This window comes from Berghia stephanieae, chromosome 4 (assembly GCF_034508935.2).
Source record: "Berghia stephanieae isolate SIO BIC M18660-M18661 chromosome 4, UCSD_Bste_1.3, whole genome shotgun sequence".
Classification (NCBI taxonomy): Eukaryota; Metazoa; Mollusca; class Gastropoda; order Nudibranchia; family Aeolidiidae; genus Berghia; species Berghia stephanieae.
In genome coordinates, this window is record NC_088363.1 from 87,643,130 (window position 1) to 87,652,307 (window position 9,178).

The following is a 9,178-nucleotide window of genomic DNA, read 5'->3' on the forward strand; positions in this document are numbered from 1 at the left end:
GATCACAAGTAAAAAGAAGATGAAGAAAAATTAAAAGATGTCAGATATGAACTTATAATCATTCAAGAGAAAAGAAAGGGAGTCAAGGGGGTCTGCTTTAAAACAATGGTCAAACAGCAAACCACTGTTTCCATTTTGAGACTGAGACCACCTTCCATAAAGTCCCATCCATTCAGACACGAACACAGGATCTCACCAACAGGGCTACTTTTATATGGTTACAAAATGCATATCAATGAGTATAAAATACTAAAGATAGATGATTTTTACTAGGGAAAAAAATATCACCTATCACAAAAAGGTAAATCAATTCATCTCTCTACCATCAAAATACTCCCAAGTAGGGCCTAGATGAAACCAAATGATGTCAACGACCTAAAACCACAAGAAAAAGATAAATGATATGTGGGGATAGAGGAGTAGCAAGAAAGTGGACAAACAAAAGTACAGATCCTTAATAAGAGGAACACACTCTCACTCAAATGTGAACTCCTGCCGACTTTGGGATTGACCAGGATTCTTCGTTAGCCTTGTTACCCCATCTTTCCCCCTTATATCATTTGTTAGTTTCATGTGACTGTGTCCTTATTCTGGAATATAAGACCATTTGGTGTCACCTGATTGTTTTTTGTTTTTAAGGGTTTTACGGCGCTTGCAACACACTTAGGTTATATCAGCGCCAGTAAAAAGGAAGAAAATGGGATAGTAAAAAGTTCTAGAATTACAGTTAAAGCACCCAAGAGAAGTAAGACAAAGGGGAACTGGGAACAAATAGGGATCAGATGTAGATTCCAAGAGCATACCACCAATGTACTTAGTTTGAAATCACCTATAGTCTCATCCGGACACAAGCACAAAATCCAACAAAGAGGAATACACTCAAATGCTTACATTATACATTCAAAATAACAAATTTGCCTATTTATATTCATAATACATAACAGAGAGATGATTTACAAGGAAAAAAATATCATCTCCCAAAACTCTAACTATACATTCGACTGTTTCCCTCCCAGCCAAGGACTCCAGCCAGGGTCAGGACAAAACTAAGTAATCTCATTCCAAGACAACGACAGGAAACAATTGGAAAACGGGTATGGGGGGATAGAAGACGCAGCATGTACCTCCCTGGCCACTATGGAAGGTCAGGATCCCCACCCAAGGTGTCACCTGAGCTCTGACTGGAGTCTTGTTGAGATGAAAACAGTCAGATGGATAATATTTTTAGTAAGATTATTATTTTTTTTTTTTCGTTGTAAATCATCACTCTATTATTTATTTTGTCATTTTTATAGATTCGTTCATTATGTGTAACTATTTAAGTGTACCCCATCTAATACACCTGATATTTAACAATTATATTTCACTATGCCTTTAACCTGAACTTACATTTCAAAATTAACTTTATGACCTTTATATAAGTACACCAAGTCATATATATCTCTAATTGCACTGCACACATTTAAAATTGACAATAAAATGATTTTCTGGCAGACTTCTATTTCTTTGAGGGAAGCATTTAATTTTTTTTAAAAATGATTATCAGAGACTGAAAAAAAATGTGCAAGCTTATCAATTATTTTATGTGTTTTAATAAATAAATAAATAAATAAATAAATAAACAAAGTAATAAATAAATAAATCTAAATATCATCATCATTCAATGCAATAATTTTGCAGATATCCGACTTATCAACACGAAACAGAAATTTTATAGAACAAAAGACAATAAATCGCGGGGCATGATGTATACATCTTATAAAATGTTGTGGGAATGACATTGTTGAAAGAAAACTTTTGAGTATACCAACCTCTTGGGATTAAAAAAGAAAGGAATATGTATCACAACAAACAAATAATAATATCAATGGATAGCCTTCCAAATAATGTATATTTTTATATATCACGACATACAGTTATAAGAAAAGCAGAACAAAACAAACAAAAAGTTAATCTTTAGATCAGAGCATTTGAGATTTGATCATATTGGAGAACATAAATTCACTGAGATAGCTGTCATGACTGCATTTTGCAAGAAAGATATATTATATGTTTTTATTTTCCTCTTCTAAACCCCACTCCCTACATTATCCAATGAAAGTGGCGTTCGTAAAATTAAATCTCTCTCTCTCTCTCTCTCTCTCTCTCTCTCTCTCTCTCTCTCTCTCTCTCTCTCTCTCTCTCTCTGTCTCTCTCTCTCTCTCTCTCTCTCTCTCTCTCTCTCTCTCTCTCTCTCTCTCTCTGTTTTTAAAATCCTTATGTTCAAATTTTAACACCACATATCGACCAATTCCATCTCCATTTCAGCTGCCAAATTTAAACATAGATTAAACCAAAACCAACAGTATCAATTTGTTGACATTTCACATACATTTGATTACTTCTAGTCTACCAGATGTTTTTGTTTTTTTTTTTGTTTTTTAAGGGTTTTACGGCGCTTGCAACACATTTAGGTTATAGCAGCGCCAGTAAAAAGAAGAAAATGGGACAGTAAAAAGTTCTAGAATTACAATTAAAGCATTCAAGAAAAAGTAAGACAAAGGGGAACTGGGAACAAATAGGGATCAGATGTAGATTCCAAGAGCATACCATCAATGTTCTTAGTTTGAGATCACCAATAAGTCTCATCCGGACACAAGCACGGCCCCCACTAAGAGGAATACACTCAAATGCTTACATTATAAATTAGAACAAATATAATAATACATAACAGAGAGATGATTTACAAGGAAAAAAATATCATCTCCCAAAACAATAACTATGCATTCGACTGTTTCCCTCCCAGCCAGGACCCCGACCAGGGCCAGGACAAAACCAAGCAATCTCATTCCAAGACAAAGACAGAATGCAAGTTGGAAAACAGATATAGGGGGATAGAAGACACAATAAGTACCTCCCTGCCCACTATGGGAGGTAGGAACCCCACCCGGAGTCTACCAGATGAGTTTGTAAATTGATAGCATGCCAATAATAAAATATATAATATTATAATATCAAATATTATATTTTTTTAAAAGAAGTAAATTGATAGTATATTCTCCGCAAAGAGAGAAATGCTTTTTTTATTAAAGGCTTATCTTCAGACAAATCTGACCCAATCAAGAATATATTGCTATGTAGGGTGGGAACAGCTCTTTCCTTATAAACTTGCTTCAACTTGCGGCCACATGCCACTATTAAGATTAGCTTATCTGAAACTGGTCTTTAAGAAACCTAGAAAAAAAACAAAACAACAGCAACACACGAGGGGATCCGTTTTAAAAATTAATAGACATAAATAAGTTTGTTTTGTTTTTAAGTGTTTTACGGCGCTTGCAACACATTAAGGTCATATCAGCGCCAGTAAAAAGGAAGAAAATGGGATAGTAAAAAGTTCTAGAATTACAATTAAAGCATCCAAGAATAAGGCAGACAAAGGGGAATTGGTTCAAATAGGGAACAGATGTAGATTCCAAGAGCACACTATCAGTGTACTTAGTTTGAGATCACCTAAATTCTCATCCAGACACAAGCACAGGTCCCCACTAAGAGGAATACACTCAAATGTTTACAAATCATATATAATACATAAACAAAACATAATACAGTGCATAACAGAGAGATGATATACAAGGTAAAAAAATATAATCTCCCAAAACTAACTAACATTTGACTGTTTCCCTCCCAGCCAGGGTATCCGGACAGGGCCAGGACAAAACCAAGTAATCTCACCCCAAGACAAAGACAGAAAACAGACATAGGGGGATAGAAGAGACAGTATGTACCTTCCTGCCCATTATGGGAGGTCAGGAACCCCACCCAGTTCTTAATGAATCATCTCACAACTTCCCACTTCACCAAAAGTCTGCATACATATTTATAAGTGAGGTTATAGGAAACGATAAAATAAATCCCACCAATATTGAACTCATCACTTTTCATTCTCGGCACAAATACATAAAGTCAATCTCACTCTGATTACATGCATCAGTGCCAATTGTGATAAGAAATGAAAAAGGAGGAATTCTTTTTTTAACAATTGCCCCATCCTAGCCCTCACTTTCAGAGCAATTGAGATGATAAACTATCATTGATACTGATACTCTAGCTAACTTCTGGCAACCACACATCAAACTGCCAGTACATTTGAGTGAAGGAGACCTAATTTTATAAAAGTAGGAAATTCCTCCTCTAACTCCAAAATCGCGGATTTCTGCGAATCCAAGGAAAACCATCAGCACTGATCCATGTGGTTTAATCAAGAAAGTTACAGAGAGAAATAGGAATCATTTTTTGGAGGGTTCAAATTCACATAAGCAATCTCATTTATGAACACGACCCAAACTTTTATGCATTGATTAAATAAAAAAAATCATGAATGATATCATTGAAAACATGTAATTTAACATTAACGTGCATTTTGATCATGGGAAATTGACAGTACTTGCAACCTTTTAGGGGTCAAAATCAAGTAAACTCATTCCGGACAATATGAAAAAGTCACACTGAAGACAACAAATTTAAGAGAACAGAAAAGTCAGCAAACGTTTCCCCTACAAAAAAGAATCTGTTCTACCCCTGCTCAGACTCTCTACCCTGAAAGAGGGCTGAGCCTTGCTTAAGGGTTTCCCATACTCAACTCGTATGGTAGGGAATTGTTACTCATCTGCTTGGAAGACGGGGGGTTTTGACACTAAGACAAAGCAAGGGTTTTAATCCTGAGTAGGAAAAATACACTTAACTGAAAATAACTTATAAATACACTGACCTGAAACCCATTGACAATGTCTACAAAAGAAAAACAACAAAAACGCTTGGTAATAAAATAATCAACACTGAATATTGAAATATTTACAGTTACAAATTGTAATAAAATTGTCTTGATAAATAATGAGAGGAGATAAGAAAACAGGCTGCCTTTGGATCACATCAGTCAAGAATACCCAGGGTAAAGAAAAACTTCAAAATATAATATATAAATATATAGGGTTACATCTCCCTAATCTGAACACCTCCATCTCCAGATTCACCACTACCCACGCACCGCTAACGTTTCATTCATACTGCAACCACCATTGAGTACAGACGATACATGTTATTTTGCATTTTATTTTATTTGATTTCCACGTTAATTTGTGAATTGTTGTGCTGACGAAGGGTTTGTACCCGAAACATCCATTGTCTGTTTTATTCTCATACGAAGCCTCTCCATTTTCACTCTTTCGTTAGTATTTTCACAATCACCGGCTTCAGGCAGCCCCTACCATTTTCTACTTTTCAGTGAAATTATGATAGTGTATGTCATATTCTTTTATACAGAAGCCGAATGGTGCAGTGTCTCTACTTGTAATAATGTAATACAATGTTGATCATGGTTGACGAGCATGGGTGGCAATGCTTGCAAAACCACAGCTCCTGTTTTACAAATATTATAACCTAACTACACTCAAATGTGAATGAGTACTTGAATAGGCAATGATAAATGTTGTAAGAGTGCTAAAACACTCCCATCAAACAAGTTCTGTGTAGAAAGGAAATTTGGATCCATGTAGATGGCTGAATAAATTAATAAAGCATTGTGAAAAATATTCTGTATGGTGAAACCATTTGTGCACTTTAAAAATGCGCATATCTATTTATTTCTTTTTCTTTTCTTTTTTGAACCCATTATAGTTTGTTCCTTCATTTAGCTATTATTTTGATAACTCTTTTATAAAAGATTGATACCTATTTGCACCGGTCGTTATGAAGTTAAAGTAAACAGTTAATTCTGTTCTTCATTGTAACCATCCGTACATATTAAATCAGCCTATCTCACCCTGTTATTGTAAAGCAGGAAAGTTTATATGTCAATGAAATGAGCAGCAAATGAATCTGGGGTGAAGATACATTACACAACCAATGAAAACTGACAATGAGTTGACAAGAATTTCGCTGACCCTCCCTCATACCTATTGCAGATGTCATTTGTTGGAGAGGTTTGTTGTAAGGGGTTTTAAAGGGCTTGCAACAGTTTTAGGTAATCTCAGCGCCAATAAAAAGGAAGATAATATGGGAAACATTTTAAAGCAGAAAAGAAAATGTAAGACAAAGGGACTGGTTCAAGTAAAGAACAGAAGATTCCATGAGTGAACTATCAATGTGCCTTTAAAGAATTAAGGGAGGTCAAGGATTACATGCTGCTTTCCTCTCATGCCAAACTAAAAATTATTGTTTGCAATCAGAGATTGAATTTTAAATAATTCCAAAGACAAAGTAATGAATTGAGTTCAAGGTTTTAGAAGGATTGGTCCCTTATGAGTAGGAAAAAAGAAAGGGAAATTCCCAAAACCTCTGTTGACTGTTCGCCCAAAGATGAAGATATGTTAAGTGCTTTCTGGACCACAAAACTTACTTGAACAGTATAATTTTGACTGATGAGACTTCAATATAGCTACTTTCTCGTATATTGCAAGGCTTTGCATCAACAAGTGCATTGTCCACTTTACTAGCACCCAAAACCCAGTTCAAAGTCACATTAATGAGGCAGGGTCTCATCTTAAGGACCATGCCAACCTGTATGTTTATGGACAACTGGCCATTCAAGAGGCATTTTACAACCAATTGCATATAAATGATTATAGAAAATTTGAATTTAATTTAAAAAAATAAAACAATACACTGCATGCACACCATGTTGAGTAAATTTTAACCAAATAATGTCAGTTGTCAGTTCTGTAAAACTGTATAAATATAACAAGTAATACAAGTATCATAATTTTGTTAACGTTTATTCAATTTAAGCTGTAAAAATAAATCACATTGAGATAAACTGTGCTGCCAAATGCAAGTTTTCGAGTATAGAATCCAATCTAATAAAACAATTCGAAATGTGATATTTATAAAGTACTTAAAAGTAAAGTGTAAATTATATTTGCATTTCCTTTTGACCAAATTTTATTTTCTAGTTAAAGAGGCTTAAGAAATTTTTCTTACAAACCAAAAAAAAAAAAAAAAACCCCACAGAAAACACGTATTTCATAACATTGACTGCATCTGGTCTTCCATGTTCATGTACGATATAGCAGTAATAAAGCAAGTAAATAGACAATGAAATGGGTATGTTTATTTTTTTTTTCTTTTTTTTTTTTTTGAAATAACCGAGACTTTCTTATTATTGATTTGATAATTCCAGCCTTCACTTCAGTTATGGCAAAAGGAAAGGAAAGAAAAAAAAATTAATTTAAAGTTTGTCAACTGAAACAAATGAAACAATATATATGCTAAATAAATCTATTGTAATGCTGAATGGCGCTTGCACAAGATATCTTACTTCCTGTAAATGCCTAAGAAAAAGTAGCAAGTCAGGATTCAAGATAATAAAAAAAAAAGATACAGTGGAACCTCCCGATAACGACATGCCACGGTACCGAGTTTTTATGTCCTTATCCGGAGGTGTCGTTATTTAGAGGTTTCCAAGATGGCGGACAAAATGGGCGTGGTAAGGCCCGCGGGACCAGTTTTTATTAACATTGACAAGACAAACAAAACATTGTAGTGTATTCCTCTTTGAGGGTTCTTGTGCGTGTCTCTGGATGAGACTTTTAGGTGATCTGAACTGAGTACACTGATAGTGTGCTCCTGGAATCTACATCTGTTCCCTATTTAAACCATTCCCCTTTGTCTTACTTTTTCTTATGTCATTTCAATTGTAAATCTAGAACGTTTTTTACTAGCCAATTTTCTTCCTTTTTACTGGCGCTGATATGACATAGATGTGTCACAAGCGCTGTAAAACCCTTTAAAACAAACAAAAACAGGTGTAATTCGGACGCTGCGAGTTAGATAAAATTCCTCCTCCCATAAAAACACTACTAATACAACTACTGCTACTAATACTACTACTACTACTACTACTACTACTACTACTACTACTACTACTACTACTATTATTATTATTATTATTATTATTATTACTTCTACTACTACTATACTATTATTTTTTATTATTATTACTACTACTACTACTACTTCTACAACTACTACTACTACAACTACTACTACTACTACTACTACTACTACTACTACTACTACTACTTCTATCACCACATAATATCACATTTTCCAAGATTTTGTGTTTACTTGCTTACACTTACATTTATACCTTAGTTTTTATTAATGCATATCAGCCAAGATTCGTCAAAAAAAAAAAGAAGCTGCGTTCCCATTGGTTTCAAAAGCTGCTTTGCTTTTATGCTTTTAAGGGTTTTACGGCACTTGCAACACATTAAGGTCATATCAGCGCCAGTAAAAAGGAAGAAAATGGGATAGTAAAAAATTCTAGAATTACAATAAAGCATCCAAGAAAAGGGAAGACAAAGGGGAATTGGTTCAAATAAGAAACAGGTGTAGATTCCAAAAGCACTCTATCAAAGTACTTAGTTTGAGATCACTAAAAGTCTCATCCAGACACAAGCACAGGTCCCCGCTAAGAGGAACACACTCAAATGTTTTACAAATCATATATAATATAAAGAAAGCATAATCCACTGCATAACAGAGAGATGATTTACAATGAAAAAAATATCATCTCCCAAAACTAACTATACATTCAACTGTTTCCCCCTCAGCCAGGGCATCTGGCCAGGACCAGGACAAAACCAAGTAATCTCATTCCAAGACAAAGACAGAAAGCATGTTGGATATAAAAGATATAGGGGATAGAAGACACGGTATGTATCCCCCTGCCCACTATGGGAGGTCAGGAACCCCACCCAGTCAAAAGCTGCGTTTTAGTATCAGATATCTACGAAAACTGCTGAAAATCGCCAAAATGATGTCGTTATTTGGAGGTTTTATCAAAAAGTGCGTCGTTATTTGGAGGTTTTTTTTACTGATCTTAAATAGAAAAAAAAAATCGGGACCAGGGGGCAATGCCGTTATCAAGAGGTTGTCGCTATTCGGAGGTGTTTTTGTTCTTTTAAGCTTTTTATTTTGATCTCATGGTGCTGTTAACAATTTTAAGCCATATGAATTGCCAAGAGGAAAAGGTTGCTGATAAGACAATTATAGACATGTTTGACTTACAAATACAAGCCCTGTTGTGTCCCCCTGCCTATAGACTGAGACACCACGCCTGCTTCTACTAAGCTTGAGAATCACCCAATGATGTTGAATATTGATAAGTTATTTTTTGTTGATCCATAGCAGTTTTGATGGT